This window comes from Prinia subflava, chromosome 1 (assembly GCF_021018805.1).
Source record: "Prinia subflava isolate CZ2003 ecotype Zambia chromosome 1, Cam_Psub_1.2, whole genome shotgun sequence".
Classification (NCBI taxonomy): Eukaryota; Metazoa; Chordata; class Aves; order Passeriformes; family Cisticolidae; genus Prinia; species Prinia subflava.
Window position 1 is genome coordinate 114,640,417 of NC_086247.1, and position 23,567 is coordinate 114,663,983.

Here is a 23,567-nt window from a genome sequence, read left to right on the forward strand (position 1 = left end):
GTGGTTAGTCTATTTATGCTCTTCAAGTTGCTTGGCTGTTTTCATTTGTAATTACACCATTTCTGCTGTCTAGGGACAATCAGAAAGATTGGACGATAACCTGCAGCCTGAATCACCTTCACATTTTCTACCCAATACTCTAAAATCTTCTAAATTTTGAAGGCAGAAGCAAAGAAGGAAAGAAGAATTCTCGCTGGCACATTTGAGGCATTTTCCAAATTTTTGGCGAGGGAAATTCAGACCGTGTAGCTTGCCAGAAAGGCGAGAGAAGAGCCCGCGGTTCCCACAGACACACAGCACCCAGTACCCGCTTGCAGCCAGAGATCACGACATTTCTGTGCGGGCTCAGAGGTCGGGACCGTGCCCCGCTCGGAGCGCCGGGTCGCACGGAGCCCCCGCGGCCGCGGGACCCCTGAACCCCCGATGCTGTCCCGGGCCGGGGCCACCCCGCACCCGCCACGGCCCCCCCGGGGCCGCTCCAGCGCCACCCGCTGCGGTCCCGCCCGGTGCCTGCCCGGGCAGCGGGGGCGTCGCAGCTCACCTGGGCGCAGCAGGCACCGCCGCTGCCACGCAGCCCGGCTGCCGCCCGCCGCTGCCATTTGTTGCTCGCGTTCGGAGGGAGATGCCCTCTTCCCCCTCCCCCCGCATCGCGGCCACCGCCGCCCGAACCGTAGCAACTGGTCCTGGTAGGTCTCAAAGTGGAAAAATCCTACGGAGACACACACGGCGTCTTGCCACCCGTCCCCGCCTCCGCTGCCCCCTCTCCCCGGCAGCCCCGCTCGGCGCCCCGGCCGCCGCCCGCTCGCCGAGCAGCGCGCCCTCCGGCAGCCCGCCCGCACACGGCCGGCAGGGACCGCGGCCGGGCACCCCGGGAACGCACACGGATGGGAGGGGCGCTTCATTTGCCAACCCTGCTTCTGATGTTGCTCCCGTACGGGATCGGGGGCCGCGGGTCTCAAATCCCTCGTTTGCTCCCAAGTGAGAGGGTGTCAACCCCCTTCCCGCAGCCTCCGCCTCTGGATTCCCTCCCCATCTCCCGCTGCCTCCGCGGAATCCCGACCCCGTCAGCCCCAGGACTCACGGACACCGGGGGTTCGCCAGCACGGGCTGAGGGAGGGGGCATCTCCGGTGGCCCTCGCCGATCGGCACGGCACGGCGGTGGCCCCTCGGAGGCACCGGCGCCGATAGCGCTCCCCCCGCTCCCTCCCCGTCGAGTTTCCTCCCGGCGCTGCCGCCCCCCACCCAGCGCATCCGCGGGGCGCCGCCACTCATATCGCGGCGCCTTCCCGCAAAACTTCTGGGCGTGCGGCCCCGGCGCCTCGGCCGCGCTCCGCCCGGCTCGGCGCAACAGGCAGCGCTGCTCACCTGGCGCGGGGCCGCCGCGCCATGGGAGCGCCGGGCGGGGCTGCGGGCGGCGCGGCGGGGCCGGGCGCAGCCAGCACCGCCCGCCTGCTGCTCCGCCGGGCGCCCGCCGGGAGGTGTGCCTGCCGCGCCGCCGCTCCCGGCCCCTGCGCTGCGGCTGCGGGCACGGAGGCAGGCGAGCAGGGAGGGAGGAGAGAGCGGGGCGGGGAGGCAGGGAAGGAGGAGACCTCCCTCTCGCTCCCACCGCACAGCGGGGAGGTGCTGCCCGCGGGGGGTGATGCCGCCCGTCTCCCTCCCGGGGCTGCTTGTGGCTGTCACCCTCTAGCTCTAGGGGTAGGGCCGGGGTTGCCCGCGCCGGGCCGACGGCGAGAGATAGCCCTGCCTGTCGGGAGCACCGTGGGGTGCCTTCAGAGTGTGCTTCTGCTCCCCCCAGTGCCCACCGGGTTCCCCAGCAAAGTACGAATCGGGTTAATTGTTTTGCTCATCTGAGTGAACATCTGTCATTGCCATTGTATATTACTTGCTATGATAGGTGAATTGATGCTGTGCTCAACCTCACCAGCCTTTTGTGATGATCCAGTTTTTCACATCCTGCTTCGGGTCTACCACGGTTCTTGCGAGGAAGAACATTCTTCTCTCTCTATTCTGCAAGAGGGGCTTCTGTGAAATGTGCTGTGTTGCAGCAGTTGCACGGCCTGTCATAACCCAGACTTTAAGAAACATCACCAATTGGTAGCATCTCTCACTCAAACATACATTCTCTGCTGAGTACTTTTCTGTTCTGGCTCTGCAAAGTAAACTTTTTATTCATTTCGTGCAGAAAAGAATTTTGTTGCCTGTCTCCAGTTGAGAGCACCTGGGTAGATGGGTTTTAGAAAGATCCATCTTAGCTGGTTTGCTTTGAGAGGAAAGCTGCCTACGATGCTGCACGGAACAGAATTGGCATTGATTTCCTGTGGGCTGCTTCTTTTGCCTCTAACTATACAAAACTGTTTTATCTCCGTATCAGCCATTGGCAAAAAGAAACTTCTAGGTCAGAAGGACCAGTGCTATAGCCACAGACAGGTGGTCTTTCGAGGGAAGGGGGACAGAGGAAAGGCATGCAACTAATACATTACTAAATGTAATTTTTCATCATTGAACCCCAGTCCTGGAAGTTTCTACCCAAGTAAATATTTACCTCTCTGAGTAATCTATCTGAATCATATTAGCAAGATAATGCAGGACCAAGCCTTTGTACTATTGCAAAACCTGCTCTTTTTTCTCCTAAGAATATTTACAAATTGGCTCATGAACACTTATGTGTATGTCAATCATTTAAAATTCTTATAAATGTAAGGGAAAATAAATACAAAAAGCACCTTGATAAAAATCACTTTCATGAATTCCTTACACACAATTCTCACACTGACTGACTCAACCCAGCTTTGAAGACACAATCATTTAAAAAAAAATACATAGTGTGTGAGCATGCATTTGTTTTTGCAGTATGTTTGATTGTGTCATAAAGCTGGTGAAACTGACTGAAGAAGCCATGACTGCATTACAGCCCTGTATTATTTGCAATGGGAAACAATTTTCAGGCTTTGTGAGTTTTCTGAATTCCTCTAGCTGAAACCGACTTAGATTCATTTTAAGGAAATAGAAAAAAATTAATCATTGTTGATAACCCGAACCCAAAATCTAATGTGCAGCATCCCTTTCTTCAAATACAGCTTGTGTTCATATTTTTACTGTTTAGTATATAGATATATGACAGCTGGATATGCACTTGGTTGCAATACTCCACATTACCAGCACTGCAAACTTCCTTGGAGTGATTTGCTATTGTTAAATATTCTTTTAATCTTAAAAAAAAAAAAAAAAAAAAAAAAAAGGGTTATCAGATCTGCTTTTCATTTGGCTTGACACCCCCCCCCAAAAAGGCAAAAACAAAACAAAACCAAACCAACCAAACAAACAAAAAATACCCAGTCATTTCCCTTTAAAATTGAACCTCTAGTGATGCTTTGTGGAATGAACTGATGCATTGTTAAATATCACAGCAATATAAGAGAAGACTGATCTTAGCATGCATAACTTAACTTACTGCATTAGCCAGGATGTCTTTCATCATAATGATTTAAGTGTAATTGCCAAGGAAAACAGAACCTCACAAAAAGAAAGAAATACTTTTTTGTCATTGTTGAAATTGCACCTCATAAAAAGTTTTTTGACCAGCTACACATGTGTAGCTGGTTTGCAAGTTTGTATTCAAAGACTCACTCCTGAGAGCAGCTAGCTTTACAACTGCAGTTAAAAAGTGGGTGTTTAGTATATCTCTGGAGAGGAGAATAGAGTCCTTTTTTCTGGGGAAAATTACTATAAAGGGATGCACAGCTACTTGCTGTTAAAAATGTTGCAGATTTTTAAGGACTGAAATACTGCTGATGTCATGGTGGTTGTGTGCAGAAGAAAGACTATATTATTATTCTAGGTGAAAGAAACTTTGGTCCTTGAACAAACCCAGCAGCAGATTTGCTGACTGGCTTAGTGGCATCGCCTGTCCATTTTACATAAGTAGAAGTGAAAGGATTAGTCCTCTGTTAGGACGGAGTATGTAAGTTTAAAGGATAAGGAGAAGGTAATTTGGCTGCCCTCAGATAAGAAAGAAAATGCTAATATTTGCTGACTTCTACACATAGTTAGGAAAAACAGGGAGCATTAAATAACGGGGATACCAGATGGTTCTTCAGTTTCCCTCATAAGATAATTTTGATGAGTGTTTGTAAATATTTAAGGGCCCAGTAGTACTGATCTTTACACAAATTATTTTTTTCTAATGCAAAAACCCCTACATAATTCAGCAAGACTGTTAGTGAGTAAGGATTATTCATATAAACAAGACTTTACTTTAGGATTAGATCCCTAAAAATTTATAAATATTAACAAAATATTTCAATGGCTAAATTAAAGAGTCATCTGGTACCATCTATTCCCTTGATCTTCTGAGACATTAATAGCTTTTTACAAAATCAGCAAAGAATACAGCTTCTTCCAGTGCTGAGATAAATTGAGTGACCTTCTCTTTATCCCTTGACTAATATTCCTTTCATTATAGGATCAATTCTTTTCATCGCCAACAGTAGCATGAAATTAATATTCTAGCTGTAGGTACATTAAAGAGCTAAATCTCACAAGGTTTTTAACTCTAGTAGCACATGCTTAGGAGTTTAGCGGGAATATTCTGCTCATGGTCCAGAGTGTGGGTTTTTTTGTGGAGAGCAGTGCAAAGACATGTCAGGGGCACATTCTCCCTGGGATTACTCCATACTCCAAGGGAGGACATGAGCAGTAGTCTGTGTTGAGCCACGAGAACAGCAAAAAGCATGAAATTTTGCAACCTGGAAATACTAAAAGCAACACAAACCACAATGTTCACACTATAGCTGCATTCCTAAATTGTATACCTGTTTCTGCTCTCTCTCTAGGCTTGATGGTATCAGCAGTCCTCATTCTCCTCTCAGTCCATGGGTACTGCTATTGCACGTATAGGTGATGAGGCTTTGCCCTCAAAATCCTCTTTACAGAGGGCTAATAAAAATCCTTTGCATCTCTTAATCTTTTAAAGCTCTGTGTTGGCAATGCGCAGACCATCTTGATTTCTAAGCACAACTGCTCTCACAAGGCTTTGAGGACTGGGCATTAAACACTTCCTTCAAGAAGCACCAGTAGTTTCTGTTTCCTGTATTTGGCAGATTCTGTCATTTGAAAGCTCTTGTTGGTCTTTTACTTAGTCCCTTTTCTACACAGAAAAGAGATGAAGTGACTTTTAGGAGAGAGTTTCTGTTTTAAATAACAGAAGATCCTTAGACTGTCAGTAATTCATTAACTCTGAGAGAGAAAGAGTGGTTGTAAATAAGCTCAGCTAGTTCAGCTCATACTCCACCTAGCTCTGATTTAGAGAACCATGTAAGTAGGGAACTATATTTTTCTGCTATGTGCCATCCATTAGTTGAAACTGATGTTTTGGTCTCCTTACAAAATAGCATGTGTTTCTGGGATACTTAGAATATTAGATATTAGAATTAGAATATTAGAAAAAGAATAAATCTATTTCATCCTGGTCAGAACAGGTTAGTGGCAGTTAGTTCTCAACACATACACTTGTTGTGGAATTTTTGGTTATTTTGAAGATTTATATCTGGTCTGCATGAGAAAGGCATCTGTATTTATAGGAGGCACTTGCATTTCTGCAAGGCAGTTACCTTAATAACACATGACATTTTGATTTCAAGTCTTGCATTACATGGAATTAACAGGTCACCTATTGTGAGGATTAAGAAGTGTCTCGCTGACACATTTCAAAATGTAGCCTTTTAATGGGAAGATTTCATTCAATGTGAGGAGCTTTCAAAGCAGAATCAGAAAGAGTTTTTGCCTGATATTGTTTTCAGCACTTTGGGCCATAAGATAGAATCTTTGCTTTAAAGGCTTGCATATAGCACAATAAATAAAGAAGATATATTACTTCTGCAGTAATTTGATTTGGCTAAATGATCACCGTCCAACAAGCAGCACACAAAATTCATTTTGTATAGTCCAAAAGCTTGTAGGAATGGACACTGGCTCAGAGAGCAGAGACTCAGAGAATGATAAAAAGTGATTATCCTAATCACCCCTTACATGAGCTGTCAGTACATTGGTGAGGAAAGGACTCAGCACAGCCCTTGCATGTTTCCAAGATATCAAACACAGTTCTGGTGCCTGCCCTTTAAAAAAGATGAGAAAATTTTGAAGAAAATCCAAATATTTTGTATGTCAAGCACAAGTCTTGAGATGGGAGGCTTAAAGAGCTAGACATATTCCACTTAAGAAAAGAGTGAGAGGACAGAGAGAATAGATAACAATGTTGAGCTTTTTCACTCTTGCTGACGAAAGCACAACTAAATCCAGTGACTGGAAGTTTCAGGTTAGATGTAATCAACCTTGAAATCAGATGCAATTTCCTAGCAGTAAAGGTAATTAAACTCTGTAAAAGCTTATGAAGGGAGCTGGTGCACTCACCATTGTTTGATCTTGTCCTAAAAAAGATTGTCTTTCTTAAAGACAGCCTTCAGCTTCTGGGAGAACTTCTAATGGACAGAGAAGGCTCCGGGAGGAAAGGAGGGTTCACATCAGGCTAGATCCCCTGGTGATCCCTCTGGCCCTACATCGAATAGAACAATGCATCTGTGCAACATCTTCCATTATGGCTGGAAAAAGATGGCTTGAATTGCACCCTGCCAACTCAGACATTTTCAGGCTGGCATTAAGGTAATAAGTATAATCAAATCCCATACTTGAGGGCTCCAGTTGGCTGCCTACAGCAGAGAGGAAGAATCTCTTTTCCGCTCCTCTGAGAGATATTTGGTCTCATATATTCTGCAGAAGAACTTTTTGCCTTCCCTTGAACCATGTATTATTTATCTTGCTGTAGCCAGAAAGAGATTAAACCAATGCAGAATATTATTTTAGACATCTGATGCTTTGGTTTGAATTAAACACAGCACAGAAGCAGTAGAAATTTTAATAGCTCAGATTGGCAAGCATGGTGGATATTTTGCATGGATTTTTTTCTGTGGTTGTCTGGGCATGCCTTATCAGTCCTCAAGCATCACAGGAAGCTCAGGTACTTTTTTAGACACTATTTTAATTTGGTTTCTCAAGGACTACAATACTATGGGCTAATGAGAAAGTAGTTCTCTAAGCCTTGGTGTACATGTACAACATTTAGCAGGCACCTATATGCAAGATAGATTAGACAGTTTGATGATCTCTCTTGGCCTTAAATTTTAAAGAACTTTAAAACTTGTACATAACAACAGCATCTAATTTCCATGGCTTCCAGGAATGCACATGGTTACACCATGAGCCACGAGCACCAAAAAGTCTTCAGAGTCTCTGGTCAGAGATAGAAAAACTCACTGAGAATTCAAAAACCAAGCAATTCCCACCAAAATTTAAAAACGTGCAAGCAGAAAATACTGCCAATTGCTTGTAGGTCTTTGCCTTGCAAGCATCTGAAGAACTTATCAGAGGTGTCTGTGTGTAGTAGAAGAGACCTGTTCTCACAGCCTCTGCCATCAGCAGCCCCATCCTGCCTAGGCTGACAGGACACAACTGTGGCAGCTTGGTTGTGGAAAAGCAAGATTGAAAGCAGGTTTCTGAAGACTTCCAGCCCTAAACTATGAGGTATTCCATCTTCATGACAGGTGAGGGTGCTCAGCATCCCTGCATGAAAACTTGGATACTTAACACCTTCTCTAGAAAACATTTATAAGCACACTATGGTGTTTGCATTGGAAGGTGAGAGTGGCTGCATCCAGGAAAATAATTACTGAATAAACATAAATTAGCTGTTTCTCTGCGTAGACTGACACAATTAGTGAAAACTTGTTTCTAACATCTTACCCGAGGAGTCATGAAAAGGAGTGAAAGAAAACCAACTCAGACTGGTGAAACAAGGTAGAAACACATCTCCATGACTTAGTGCCTGTGAATAATATACTTGTAAAATAAGTGTTATATGTATCTCTAGTAAGTGTGATGAACAGTGTGACACTGCAAATTATTTATAAACAAAAATGGTATGATAGATCCCCAAGATGCTTGCACCTGGAAGCCTGTAAAATCACAGTAGGTATAGCTTCATATAATGCTTATCTTCACAGAAAGTGGATATTTTTTGTTGCTGAAGGGTAAGAGAAAAGGACACATTGTAGCCTCAGCTCATCAAGATATTCTCAGTTTAGATTTATCACAGGTTTCTCTTAAACTACAGTTTTATTTAAGAAATGGGCTTGTGTCATTGAGTTTATGTACAGACTGCAAATGATGTTTTGCAAGCAAATCCTCTATTGCATAGTCTTTGCTGTCATTTTTAGTAGCTAGATGGAAAAAACGTTTCCATAAAGAATCACTGTTTATGATGGGACATATAAGCAACAACCAGCACTATCCCAGAAGAAGATTGCAGGGTGTCTGGGCTGAAAATGAGAAACTTCGGTGGATTTATTGTCTTCCTTAAACAGGAAAAAAAAAAGATTTTTAAAATGTAGTCCAGCAACAACTACCAATAGCATAACAGCTATTCATTTCAGCCATCTGATGTGTGGACATATGAGACACTGTTCAGAGGATATTGAAGATATTTCTTTCTTTATGTACAGTATCATGAGGACTCACAGAACTTGATTGCACTTGAAGAATTCACAAGGTACCTAGGACCTGCTATCTTGAGTGCTTCAGAATAATTGGCTTGATTGAATAGTTTTAGACTGAATTTTTTAATAATGTCTATTATTTTTATGTACAAAACTCTTATTCAAATTCACTGGGATATTTTGCCTATTTACAGAAAATGCATATTTTGGCACATATTTATGTGGTATTTTTACATTAATAGAAGCATGATGTGCCCCAAAGAAACTGCTAACATAAGATACTGATCCTGCAGATATTTATATATCTGTTCAATATAATGTACCAAGAGTGCTGATATTGACCTCAACTGAGCCTTTTAAAGGGTTTAAGGTAAACTATCTGCCTAGGTCCTGTGTTGAATGACACTTGTAACAATACCTATAGAAACACTGGGAGAACAAAATATGTAGGTTAAATGATACCTCCTGCTTAGACACCTAGATAAAATGGGAAAGTATATGCAATTTACTTTCAAGGTAGATCTTGCTCACAAGATGAAAAATGCTCCATAAAAGCAGTTATTACTATTAAATCACTATTGTTCTTCTGCAGCCAATTTGTTGCAAAAAAAGTGCTTTTATCTTCCTTGAAATTGTCTCATGAGAAAATTATGTTATGGTGAAATAACAGGTGTGTTCTGATACTGACAAATACATTATGGTGTAATAACAGGTATTACAGGGGAAATTACATGATCTCCAGTAAAATACTAAATATAAATGTAAATGTAAATGTAAATATAAATATAAATATAAATATAAATATAAATATAAATATAAATATAAATATAAATATAAATATAAATATAAATATAAATATAAATATAAATATAAATATAAATATAAATATAAATATAAATATCCTATGTGTGAAGATTTCCTTCTCTTCTCAGATATCAGCCATCCCTCATTATTACTATTCTCTGGTGCTGAACATCAGGGAGGACCAAGATTGAAACCCTAAAGAAGATGTGCATTTCTCCACAGTAATAAATCAAACTCTGAAAAGAAGCTGATGGAGGTTTAACACAGTTTCTGTTTCTTATTATCACTTTTCAAGAGTCTCCTTTTTGGTGTATTTCACAGAAAGTCCAGTGTGAACCCCTCACTGAATTAAGTTTTGCCACTACAACTGGGATGGAGAAGCACAATAAAAGAACTAGAGGTCCAGAGAAAATGACATGCATGAACATTGTCTTGCTGTTTTTTAGGAAATGGGAGAGGCATGACTTTCTGCAAAGAAGCCCACTAAGGGATTTTTTTATTACAAGTCACTGATCCTAGGCAAATTGCCAAAGCTGAAGTTACAGACTCTTGATAGATATACAGGGATCCACAAGAAAAATGGCGAAACAAAAGAAAAGAAGTTCAAGTAACCAGAAATCTTTGAAGCATAATTGCCTCATTTCTTTTGTATGTCAATAAGATCAGACATTTTTGCTCTTGTTTGACTGGTCAAGTGCAAAAATCCTGGCTAGCCTTCTCATTCACCATTGTGTTGAAAGGCACTACAGGTTGCCATCCACAGTGTTCAACTCAAAAAAACCATTAGATCCCACTTAAAATCAGTGGTCTGCCAAGAACTCTTTCAGACTCAGTGGAGTATCTGGAGCTGTTAGCCATACTAATCATTAATTGGAGGGGAGAAATTGCCCCAGATTCCCAACAGGACAGAGAAAATGCCCCATGCATTCAGGTTTTTTCTGGTTGGAGGAAATGAGCCTGGTCACAGCATCTGTCTGAGTTGTCTTCCTCTCCGAAAAACAGCTGCAGCTTAGATCCTCTCTATATTTCTATCATATTTTAAGGGAGTCAATTATCCTGTGGTATACTCATTTAAATTGATTTAAATTGTAAATAAGTAAACAGGATTAGACCAGGCATTTAGCCTGAGTTCTTGTTAGCTTGGGGGAAACAGTAAGACAAGGTCCCCAAATAATACTGCTGTCAGCTAACAACTTGGTTCACTAAGAGAAGTCTTATGATGAAAGTCATATTAAAAGTGCCTAAAATCGTTAGAATTAATTTTAAAATGGTCTCTGGGAAGTAGCTGGGCAGGGACTTAAAGGAAGATAATGAGAGAGAGCAAGATAGAAGTGAGGACATTAAAACAGATGGATTAATAAAATATGAACACAGACAAAGCTGTGCAGCTGGGGTTTTACAGTACCATTTCAAAATAGCCATACATATCATTCTGACACTGAGCTTATATCACTTTAAATCTTTTAGAAATGTCTTAAAATTACTCAAAGAGGGACCATTTCCAAAAGCTCCCAGGACTTAAGCATGATAACTAAAAGGAGTTTCATTGTAAATTCTTCTGTCTAGTTCAATAGCATTATTTGCTTACAGACAACCCTCAGAGGACAAAGTCACAGCCTTCATCTGGCAAAATTATTGTCCAGTGATGATACATTTTTTGTGCTTGCAGAAATGCAGCATGAGCACAATAATATTGGATCTTGTATATATTAGGATGCTGCATTGCCACGATAAAAACAACTACATTATTGGTTTTGCTAATGAAATATTTCTGATATTGTTTGTCTAAAACCAAAGACAGATCCATTTCAAAAGTCAAGGAGAACAGGTAAAGAAAGAGTCAGCTGTACATCAGTTTTCTATTTTAGGACAAATATTCTCTAGATCATACAGAAGTACAATGAAAATATGTGCAAAAATGAACTTGAGGTAGATGAGTGCTTGAAAACATTTTAATCATGAGATCTCTGTGTATGCATGAGATCAGAAGATCATGATCTTGGAAATAATATGATTCAGTAAAAAACAGGGTGGAAAGAAATCCTTTAACTCATTTGGAAAAGAAAAAAAAATAACTGAATTTGAAGCTCTTATTAGTCATCACTGAGTCAAGACATGTATCTGTATCTGACCTACAAAGAGGAAGATTTTTTACGCAGCATTTCACTGTTCCCTGTTGGGCATGCAGCACCATGTTTTAGAACAGCATCCACCCCTGATGCAGAAGGAGGCCTGTGCAGTTTTCTTTCATTTATACCTTCAAGACACAACTGAAGTGGGATCTTTATCTTTTCTTAAGCACTGATTTGCATCTGGTTCCTTGTTTCCTACATTTATATGAGCAATCTCCTTGTGGAGAGGTTTAGTGCACAATTACTGTGCCCGCTTTGGATGGTGAGTCAAAACATGGCCCTTGTTAACACAGAATGGCAATGGAGAAACTGATTCATTTTAATGAGGGATGCATAGGCCCTTCCATACTTCTAACAGGTTGGTTTGAATGGTTTTCCTTATGAGCCAATTAGTTCAGGAGTTCAACAGTGCCAAGCAGCTTTGCTCCAGGCTACTATTTGGCACACAACTCCACCAGCACAAGAGTAATGGTTTATTTGGACAGTTTGATAAAATTAAATAGCTGAACTCTTACCCAGCTCAAAGACAAACAAAATGCTAGTGGAAGTTTTCAGATTTTAGAAACTGTATTCAGATTGCACACAGCATCTTTGTCTTTAAAAGCTAACTGCTCAAAAAGATGAGAGTTCATACTGTGGGGTAATGGCCATGCCAAATTAGGCAAGAAACATTGCAATATTGGCATACCAAATACTAGGGGGTAAAAACAATGTTCAGAGATAATGCAGTGAGCAGTTGAAATTCCATGGAATTTGGTTTTAAATATCTGTTGATAACAATATGAGTCATCTGACATGGTGGGGTATGATAATGAATTGCACTCTGTGGTCCTTTGTAAGGTGTTTTGAGACGTGTCAAAGAACTAATGTTTCACACCTAAGTACATTTAGTTGTTACTGTTTAAGAAAGATAATTCAGTGCAAAACTAAACATTTTTGGCCATTACAGGTCTTCAAAGAAAAAATCTTTGAGCCTAAAATTATTTCAAGAAAGATGAATTTGAAATCTGTTGCAGTATATATATATATATGTGAGATGCATCATAAACTGCATGCATTTGACTGGGAATGCATTTTATCTTTTTTTTTTTTTCCCCTGTTATTCCCTACATTTTCAGAACTGAGAAGGAAGTATATTGGGAGGTATACTGCTAAAAGTCCTGCAACTGGAAATTTTAATTTAGAGGCTTTGAATCAAACAATCAGGTGACTCATGAAAATGGTAAGAGGCCATTAGTTATTACCAACAGGTTATATACTCCTTAGCCACAATTGTGGTGGAACACTTGCTCAGAGTTGCTCCAAGTCTCAGGTCAGCAAACAGGCCTCGCAAGGCAGTCACTAGCCTGGGGTTCAAGTGTAAACTTCCCCACATTGCAAGTGAGTGGTCACATCAGGGGGATATTGCATGATCATTTTCCCAGTCCCAACAAAAGCAGAGCAGTGAAGAGCACCAGGTGACCCTCTCATGAGCCATGCTTACCCATTGCTCCTTTATGCAGCCCTTCAAACGACATAATTTGTGGCTACTGCAAAGTACGCACTTGCTAGCTACCTAAATATTTCTGTGCAGACTTTGCACTTGAGCTGCCCTGGCTCCCGTGCCATCAGCAGCACCCAAGTTTTCATTAATACTCAGGGGTCTAGCAAACCCTGTCTGCTGCCTCTAAGTCATCAGTGGTTGGTTGTCATCAAGGGCAGCAGGCACAGTGGGACAGGGGCAGCATTTTGTCTTTCTGGAACGAGAGGGTGACTTCTCAAGGTTGGGATCAAGTTGGAGCAAAAGAAAGTAGCAAGACTGCACATTTTCTCTCACTTCTCTGGAACAAATAGGGAATTATTAAGCTCTCTTATTTCTGCCATCTTCAGGAAAGCTGTGACAGTCTATATGAGTATCTACAACTGGCAGCTTTCATAAGCATTGAAACATGCGAAAAAACCATTGCATTTGTTGTTTTGGAGGAAAATTCTGTATTGAAATAGGTGGCATATGTTTTATGAAACAGCCCTATTTGTACAGTCTGCAGACCTTGCTGTCCCCTTTGGTGTGGATTGCTGGCAGAACTGCACTTCGTCAGGCACACACTCTTCCTTTGCATCCCCCCAAACGATGTTTGAGTATTCCACCTCAATTTTTTCAAAATGTATCTACCTTTAAATCTCTTTGGCATTCACAAATAGGCTCCTTTGCAATTGCTGGCAATTACATCTATTTTTAGAATTGCCTAGCACACTTCAAAAAGCAGCCAGGATGCAATAAAACCAGGGCTACTATATATCACTTTCATTAAGAAACAACACTTTAATTGCCATGACTTACTACTTCAGTGCTTGCAAGATGGGTGGTGTCACTCTTGAGAATTTTCCAGGCACATTTTCTACTAAAATTTAGTCTCTTGGACTATATTTATTTCAGTTTCTTGGGAATGGGAGACCAGACAGTGATGAGACACGAAAAATGCAGTGGAGAGAAGATAGAATGACTGAGAAATATTAGCTTGGGGATACACGCGTGGGGGACAAGTGTATGACCTGGTAAGGAACACCTTATGCTGTAATATCTTACATGATATGAAGTCCAAAAAGGCTGCTGAAAGAGCCTGCACCAGTTTAACAAGGATTATTGCATTTTGACTATTTCTCCTGTGTACTGGAGACTCCCCATATTTAACACGTGTTGTGCTCTCTGTGGACTCCACATAGGTGCTGCCAAAAGCATTTGTAGCCTTGTCATTAACACTGGGTTTGTGTATACTGTATTTTCAAAACTTACATTTCAGTAAAATAAGCATAAATTAGGGAACACTTGGAATTACCCATGGCAACCTCAGTCTTTTTTGGCCCTGTCAAAAGAGACTTTGAGAGAGTCACAATCTTTCCCTCTCAGTGAACATAGGATCAGGAATAGCTATTCTGCATCTATAGGAAGTCATGGGGTTTTGATCATATGAGAGACTAACTGGGAAATGAAAATGGGTCTGTACTGTAGAGGAGGTACTTCAAAGATATCTTTAATTTTCATGGAATCCAGGATCATAACAGAGCTTGGCCATCATTGGGTGCTCTTCTGGGCTCTATCACAATGAACAAAGATTAGCTGTTATTATTCAGCATCCGCTTCAGTGTTCTAAATGTCCTATAAAATTCTCAGCTTTACCTAATTGGGCTAGAAGGAGAAACAGACCAATAAATCTATTTTTATTATGATTAAGTTATTCAAGTCTGGGAGTAAATAAATGTTAAATAAAATGCGTGGGAAAACTAGCTAATCATCTTCCAACCATAAGAGTATCATATTAAGAAGTAGACTGGAATTTAGAACTGTTGTTGAAAAAGATTCTTTTTCTTAATCTTACAGCAGATAGAATAGCCTTTTTTTAGTCATTAGTGCCACCCAGGCTAGAGCTTGCCAGTGTTGTTTAAGTGATGTTTAGCCCCTTTCTTACACAGACAAGCTGTTGAAAATGCATTGTACAAATGCTCTGAAACCACTGATTGTTTCCAACAACCTTCTTGAGGAGACTTAAGAGGCCCTCTTTAACCTTGTATGCCCTAAATGGTTTGGAATTTGAGAAATACCCTGCACTTCCATGTACTAGTGCCACTGGGGAGATAAGCAGAGATTCATAAAGGGATGTACCGGCTTGAAACCCTCCGTATAGGTTTAGATTTTGCTCTCAGCCATGTGCCTTGTTATTGTTTGGGGCATCCTGCTCTGCACTCACTTTCTCTCTTGCAGTTAGGGCAGGGTGGGCTGCAGGATATACATTTATAAGTGTCTTTCTTCTATTCTTACCCTATGATTTTTTAGTACTGATGCCAGAATAGATGCTTTGACCTAATTTTGGAGCTGGACATGTAGAAGTATATTTTGAAACTGTGAATCTAAATAATACCCATGTATGATTAGGAGACAGAATGAGGACTGCAGAGTTAAAATTCCCAAGAGTTGTTATTAGACTCCTTTTCTCTACACCCAGTGATGCCAAGTGAATTACATGTCAGGAGTCCTGTGCTGTGAAGAACTGCTCTGGCTTGTGGGCAGCTGTATGGCAGGATGCCTGGCATGCAGGCAATTGATCTCTCCTTGCTACCAACTGCATCCAAAACCCGGCCTCATCCCAGGGGTGGAAGGAACAGACTCACTTCCCAAATCTGAACTGACAGAAGCCTTTGGTCTACCAACAACCTTAGTCAACATTATGCCATGAGTACTAGTGACAGCAACACAACTTTCAAGTTTTGGCTGGGCCAATGTCTTATTTGATATATCTCTTCACTGGCAAAGACATGTTCTGTCTGAATGAGGCAGATACAAGTGGCCTGGGGTCATCTTTGCACCTTTCTCCATGCATTTCTCCACAATAACTTGGAGGTAAGGTTCTGTAAGACACCACCAGCAGTTATAAATAGCACTATAAGTAGAACAGACACTGGGATACCAGCTGCAGAAAGAGCAGTCCTGAACAAGCTTTTTAGGTTTATGGCAGAGAAGAAGGACTTCTAAAATTTTAGTCCCTGAATATTGGAATCCCTCTTTTCCAAAGACTAACCATGTCATACTATAGCACAAGCTTTCCAGCTTGAAAAACAGCTGAGAATGGATGCATCTCTGTGCATGTCACTGTAGTAGTTGGATACAAAAGCATAAACACATCACAGCCTGAATATTTACAGCATTCAAATTCACTCACCTTGCATTCCTAGGGAAAAAAAAAAAAAAAAAAAAGAACGAAAGAAAGAGAGAGAGTAGAAGCTACTGGGCTTCCATTACTGAGCTTTCAAAATATTTTCCAATGGTGACATTGCTGTGACATTTTTGATACTGATATGAGGCAAGTTGCTTGATAGTAATGTAGGCATACTTTCAGTTACAGTACAAAAGACCTACAGACATGAAGTTACATATGTTAATAACCAAAAAAAAAGCAAGCATATCAAAAAAGCCTTCCTTGATTTATGCAAAATCTAAAAATTCAGTAGCAGTTCAGACATTAAACTTTATTTTTGGAAACAGTAATGATAAGGATATCGGGATTTCAGTTTGAATCTCTCCAAAACCCCCTCATTCATACCATAAATAGGTTATTTGAGTGCAAATCTTTGCAGAGAGTGACTGTTAGGAAAAAAACCCCAGTCATTAAAATGGGGTCATGAAACATAAACCTTTAGAGAAGGCATCAGTATGCTTCGCTCTTACAGCAACCTCCGAGGAAACCATGCTGCTCAGAGTGTTTATGTCTGAAATGATATCTGTTTGCCGGCTTCAGATCAGTGAGGAGGAACCACAGTGCCTTCACTTTATTCCCAGCCCTATCTGGCTGCCAGCGTCTCTGAGCTGTCAAGGAACAAATGCTCTGACTTCATCTTGTGTGCTCTTTCCTCCGTATTCTGACAACACCTCTCAGGTTCAGAGATGTGTCAACCCCATTGTAATGATTTCTGCCAAAGCGGATGCACTGAGGGATTAAATGTGGGGATATAAGTGAAAACTGCCTTTCTTATTCATCAGAGATGCCAAGCCCCTCAAAGGTATTTCTAAGGAATAAATACATCTGTAATGGTTAGAAGTGGTTTGTTGGGTTTTTGGGGTTTTTTTTGCTTCTGCAGGTAACACTTTATATAAAGCAAGATCTCTTCACTCTGGCTTTCTTATCCAAGAAGAAGAGGTCACAAAAATCAGAACCTGAAAACTGACACAATCTTACCGTTAAATCAGTTACAATCAGAAATCTAATTTCTTTTCAAAGAAGCAATGGAATTGTATAGAACAGGATTAGTTTGTTTCCAGTTCATCATGCCGGACTAACATCTTCAACATTCCTTTCACAGGTGTTTGTACCACCTATGTTAATAAAGAAGATTATGTCCCAGTTAGCAAGCAAAAAAAAAAAAAAAAAAAAAAAAAAAAAAAAAAAAAAAAAAAAAAAAGTCTTCAGGAAGAATGGCTTCTTATGAATGAAAAATGTTTAATACACATACATCCCAGGAGTCCAACACCCTTCTTTAGAAAGAGCTTCTAATTGATTTCAATCAGCAAAGCCTTTGGGATCTCTACTAAATAAATTAGGTCTAGTGAGTAGGCTTTGGCAATCCAACAGTTTCCCTAAAGTAAAAATTTTAACCCCTCCATTTCTCTCGAAGGGGTTTGATTATTTAAAAGAGCAGGGGAAAAAAAGAGTGAGAGATATAGAGAAGGGATAGCAACTCATGCTATTTAAATAAATGTCAGCTCCAGCCAACATGATCTTCACTGCAAAATTTTTTTTTCCAGAAGTCCACTTTACAAATTTCAGAACAAAAAAGTTTTATGATTTTATGTTTGGAAACATTTCCATAACATTTTGTAAATTACCTCTCACCACTCATACTTCATCTATAGTCATATTCTTCCTTAGCAGCTCCTGCCTGAACTTCCATTTCATCCCTTTCCCATCCTTGTACAACCTACAAGTCCTGCAGCAGCTAGAGGCCTTAAGATCACTGATCTCTATTGCACTCAGATACAGCAGACCACTTAAGATAAATTAATTAATGCTTCAAAATAGGTGCAGTACTTTTCATTCTTGTATTTAATCCATCCACCTGAAGTCAGTGCAAGCTGAATTAGCTCATGCATTTTCAAATTACTCATCAGTCATGCATTTGCTCCATGAAGTGCATCTCCTCCTGCCCTATTCCATGAAGGCACAGTGCAACAAGGGAAGTACTCAAAAAGGAGGCAGGTGTCCAAACTTCCCATGCCCTTTTCTCACTGCCAAATATTTTCTTTCTAGGACCTTGCTCATATAAGTACTGTAGTATCACTGCTTGTTGCTGGTCTATGTTGCATTACACAAGACTAAGATACATGAAATCTCAGGATAAATGAGCAATTGCCTGCATATAATTTTTAATTGAAATGTTAATGTAATCTCCTATGCAGCAGACAACATTCAAATCAGATTTTCTTCAAATTTGCTGCTGCTGAAAATATACACACACAAAAAAAAACCCTTCACAAATAAGATCTTGAATCCTAACTCAGATGAGAAAATTCACAGGCTGCTCTCTTTAATTAATTTAAGCATCACTAATTTAAACTAAGCTCTCCTGAGTAATTCCAGTAACAGCACTTAAAAATAATGCTCCTATGAAAAGCTCTGCTGCTTCAGAAAATGATGAGAATTAATATTGCTTATTTCACAAAGAAGATTGTCTTTGTTGTGGCACATGCAGAAAGTTCTAGTCTATTAGCAAACAAGATCAAAAATGAGGTCACTAATACTAGCTGAAACAAACAAGATTTTGATATTCACATATTATAGGTTTTATGAGAACCTGAAGGGGAACAGGGAAAACAAAGCAAAAAAGATGTGTACCCACAATGGGACGGAAAACTATCCTTCATGATATTAATAGACAATTAGTTAAGTTACAAACACTTTTATCATTGTTATAAATAGTTCACTAATTTTCTAAATTCATGTCACAATTCCAAAATTCTCTTCCTATCATGACAAGCTGTTGCTGGTCATCTTGCATTTTTAGTTTCTTCCTCAAATTTCTCACAGATCAACTTCCAGGCCACTCTGATTTTATCTCACACACTGTAAATGCCTTTGGCTTTGGTCCAGTAAATAGAAGAAAATTTTTATTTAACCTGATGATTTTTTGATTTTCTATGAAATGTTGTTGTGTGCCTATACTTCAGTGAGCTCCTACAGAAATACTGTTTCTGCAGAAACAGTAGAGTTTGTGAGATAAAAATATATAGATTTATGTCTGTAAGAAGGGCTGGTCTGTAAGTGGACTTAATATATGCAACCAGGTAGCTACGTGACATTTCAGTTGCACGCACTCAAAACATTTAGTATGATGTCAAAATATTCCTTAGCTAGGTTCATTGTCAAAAGTTAAATCCATTGTTTCACAAGTTAGTTTGCTACAACAAAAAGAAGGAATATAAAAATAACTCCTCATTCTAACTACCTGTTGCCTACTATGACCATGAGAACTCAACTAAGTGCAGGTAGGGTCTCACATTCTTGGACAATGCTCATCCTTGTTCCTGGTTTGGAAAGCTAACAAAATCAGTTTTACTTAGAGGGTATCACCACCACAGCCATGATTAGACCTGTTCATTTCTTTATTTCTATTCATGGGCACCTGGTATTTACTAGCAATATTTAAAGAAGCTAGACTATACACTGAAGTAAAGGTGCCAGGAAGAAAGATGTGGGGTTCTACAGGGAAGAGCAAGATGGCTAATTTTAGATATGTGTATCATTAAACAAGTAAATGTTATATAAAGGCTACCTGTCTGGCACTTCATCCCTAACTTATATATCAGAAGAAGATTTTGAACTTTACTTGTTTATGTAGAAAACAACAAGAGGTCATAAAAGCGTGTGTATGTGCCACTTTCTTTTTTAATGCTGCAATCTATGTAGTGTTGAAAACAATAGCATTTGAGAAGACAAAGAGATCTTGGGGTTGGTATGGTCTTAACATATTGCAGTATTACTTTCAACATCTTCCTTCACTTCTAAAATTGATTTTTGTTTCACGTTTCTTTCTGACATCAACTAGAAAATTAGATGCTATGGAGCGAGCAAGAATAACAGCAAGAATTCTGATTTTTTTCCTCATTTAGAAAGCTGAGATTACTTTTCTATTTGGTTTGTATTTGAAATGTGGTGATTTTCAAGTGATTCTTAGAGCAAAGAAAAAAACCCTGAAAAGTAAGTATCTTTCCAAAGCACTCTCTAGCAAAATGGATGGCGGTACAAGATTTTTACATTAAACTTAGACTCAAGTATCTGAAAGAAAATGTAACCTAAAAAGATTTCTCATTGAAGTATGTTTCCATTTAGACATTTCTGGGAACTTCAGTCCAATTAAACAAAATCTGACATTAACTTCTCAGTTGACTTAGGCTGAAGTTGATCTATTGCCCTTTGTTAAAAGAAAAAATAACTCGGTTGCTGAACAGATGTAGAATATATCTTTGCCTTGTTGCATTACAGTATATGGCACTAAGGACTCAGAGAGAATGTTAAGATATTAATTTTTGGAAGGATTATCTAGAACCTAATCTTCCCTGGATTGCACCTGATTAATTCCAAGCTGAATACTGAAATGCTTTCTTAGGTAAAACTCTCCTTATCATTAAATTCTGAGATAGTATTAAAAAGCTTGAATCCAGATTTGCAAAGGCATTTAGATACTTAAAGGTGCTGATAGACATCAAATAGGATTTGTAAAAAAGCCTACACAGGATATGGGACTAATTAATTTTGAGAAGTAATGTATATTAGACATCAAATAGACCTGGGTGTTTTGGAAATATCATTGGACATTTCCACGCAAAATTAGGTGCCTAAAAGAGTCTTTGCAGTCTGCCTTACATCTGGAATTCCTTTAAAACCTGCCTCTCAGATTAAGAGAATTGAAACAGATACAAGAAATTAATACATCAAATGAAAAAAAAAAAAAAAAAGTACGAACTTATCTGACAGATAAGTTCTGAATGTTCACATTATAAATTACTCTCTCTGCATATCTCATGACTTATGAGACCAGGAGGGTATAATACATACAGAGACTAGATTACCTGGCTTTACAAAGCTGTTTATAAGAATACATTTGCTTTGTCTCGGCATTTGAAATACATTTAGAGCACACAAGCTCCTTTTCAATTGCAAGTCGAGTACAACAATGTGAACTATTGCATTTTCCTCCTGCTAAAATCCAGAGAAATGAAATTGCTGCCTTGAGCCATGTTTTGAACTACTAACTATTGCCACTTGAACCAAGAAAAGCTTTAAAACTTATGCTGCAAGACTTCTTCAGTAGCTACAAAATCCCCCTCCAAGCCTCCAAAGCAGCCTCTGATGGGAACATTTTGTTTTTGAGATTTCCCCCACAGGTATTTACCTTTCAAGTCAATCACTGCTGAGTTCCTTGTGTGTTGATCTTACCTGAGTACAATCATAGGTCCCCAACAAATATTTAAAAGAAATAACAGTGTGCCTAAAATATTAGTGTGTCATGACCGCACACATGAAACAGCCCTGAGCGTAAAGACCTGACAGACGAATCTTGCTGTATCCCTGTGCAACGAGATAAACAAATCTTTGCCTTTCAGCTTTTTGTAATCAAACAAAGAAAACCAAGAGAGATTTCTTTTCTGTAATTTTATGTGAGTCGCTGCCATGCCTTTCCCAGTTCATTTGTTGTGATTTATATTTTCAGAAAGCGTATGTTGTGTTGCATGAGAAACTTCTCTGTTGAATTGTATGACTGCAATTACTCTAGATGAGCTCAGTCTCTTAATCTGATGGTTATTTCTTCTTTTTATAAAACCAGTCAATGTGTACCTACAGTAATTAATTTTTGTCTCATCCTACAAATCCTTCACTGTGTGGGAATTTCCAGAATATTTTTGTTGTTGCACATAGTAAACCAAAACAATACCCTGCAGTGAGTTTATATCCAAATATTGTGCCGCAGATCAACCTCTGCTTTAGTTGTAAAGGTTCAAATAAAGCATCAAGAAGTTCAAAAGGAAAAGGAAGATTTTTCTAAAACTTCAGCAAGACTTCTGTAAGAACCAGCATTAATACACCAAAAGATGACTGAATATCCAAGGTGGCTGGAAAACCACTTTTTATCTGCAGATTTCTCTTGTGAAGGTGAAAGAAGAACATCTACAGAGGACGTGAAAAAAGCAGAGTACAAGGATTAAAGGACAAGAGGAGGCCTTAGTTCCTCCGTCTGGGAATCTAGCAAAGCTGTGCTCTGGGAAAGTGCACTCAAACTGCAGTGTTAATATTAAATACTAACAGCAGCTGGCCAGAAGGCCATACTTGTGTAGCAGACCAGAGAAGAAACTGAAGTCTTGTGGCCAGATCATGACTACAAATCCATAAGCAGCAGTGTGTCTTTTGTACTAGGGGACTTGTCAGCCCTCCTGAAATTAGGAGCCTTCACCTAAGTAACTAAACTGGGATTAAGGGATTATTACAATATAGACAATGTGTTAGAAGCAAAATACAACCCAGTAAAACCACACCATACATAAATTTTTCTCATGGATTTTAAGTCACAGGAGATGCAGAAGAGCCAACAGATCAGAGAGTCTGCTTCCCTCTGGTGACAGGGGCTGCTCTTCACCCATCCATTCCAGTGCTTGGTACTGGGCAGTCAGCCTTATTTTCAGGACATCAGGCAATGACACACTTAGCCTTTCCCATTTCCCATAGCCAATCCTAGCAGAACTATTCCTGTTCCTAACTTTCCAGGCCTCTATAAAAGGAAAATTTTAATATGCATGCTGAACTAATACAGCATGGGATTTGGGGAGCATGCCTTTTTTTTCTCAAATTGTAAAATCATTTTAAATTCAAAGTAAGTTAAAAAAAAATAACCTTACCAGTTTGAACCAAGGAAAAACTATTTTACAGCCCAGTACAAGAAAGATGCCTGCCCCAGGTATAGTGTTGGAACTGGGAGCACTGCCTTCCCATAACTTTGAATTTTTGAAGGTGGTGATAATGAAGTGACCCAGTTTATATACTTGGCATTAGCATCGTCACGTTGCTGAAAGTAAAGAAATTATGACTTTGGCAGCAGGAGGTTGAAGGCACATACCATTCTGTTAGACAAACTATGTCAGGAGATTTTTGGCGTAGTTGATGGCATCATACTTTGATCCTAATGTCCTTCCTCAGGCTGGCTGTATGGGTAGTGAATCAGGGTTTCTTGAGTGAAAGGAATAGGAAAATGGGGCACAAAATGAGCCCCTGAGAGAAGTCTGGGAGAACTATTGTCCAGACAAACTATTGTCTCTCCAAAGGGAGAAAGAAACAGCATGTTTACAGCCCTTATCGTGGATGAGAGCAGCTCATCCTGACCCAACAAGTCAGGAATCTATTGTGCTGTTGTGGCCAGCGCTGAAAATGGGGATAAGCAAGCACAACACATCAGCTTTGGTGGCTGCAGAGGCCACAAAGTCCTCTCAGATCTGCTTTGTGTGAAACACTCACTTATTTCCCATCAATTCACTTCTGTTTTTGTAGAGTTCCCTCTGCACAATGTGCAC

The 23,567-nt window shown here is 40.1% G+C and overlaps 1 protein-coding gene across 2 annotated transcripts in view; it reads right to left on the minus strand.

Annotated features, from left to right (window-relative positions):
* The window catches only part of LRRC3B (leucine rich repeat containing 3B), a 49,126-nt gene extending 44,887 nt beyond the window's left edge, over nt 1-4,239 (minus strand). The window contains exon 1 of one of the 2 annotated variants that reach the window (XM_063420649.1): nt 1,366-4,239. The gene's annotated coding sequence lies outside the window, so the exon portion shown is untranslated. Of the gene's footprint in view, nt 1-1,081 lie in introns of both variants that reach the window. The other variant, XM_063420640.1, reaches the window with a different exon arrangement.
* Nucleotides 4,240-23,567: the final 19,328 nt, after the last annotated feature.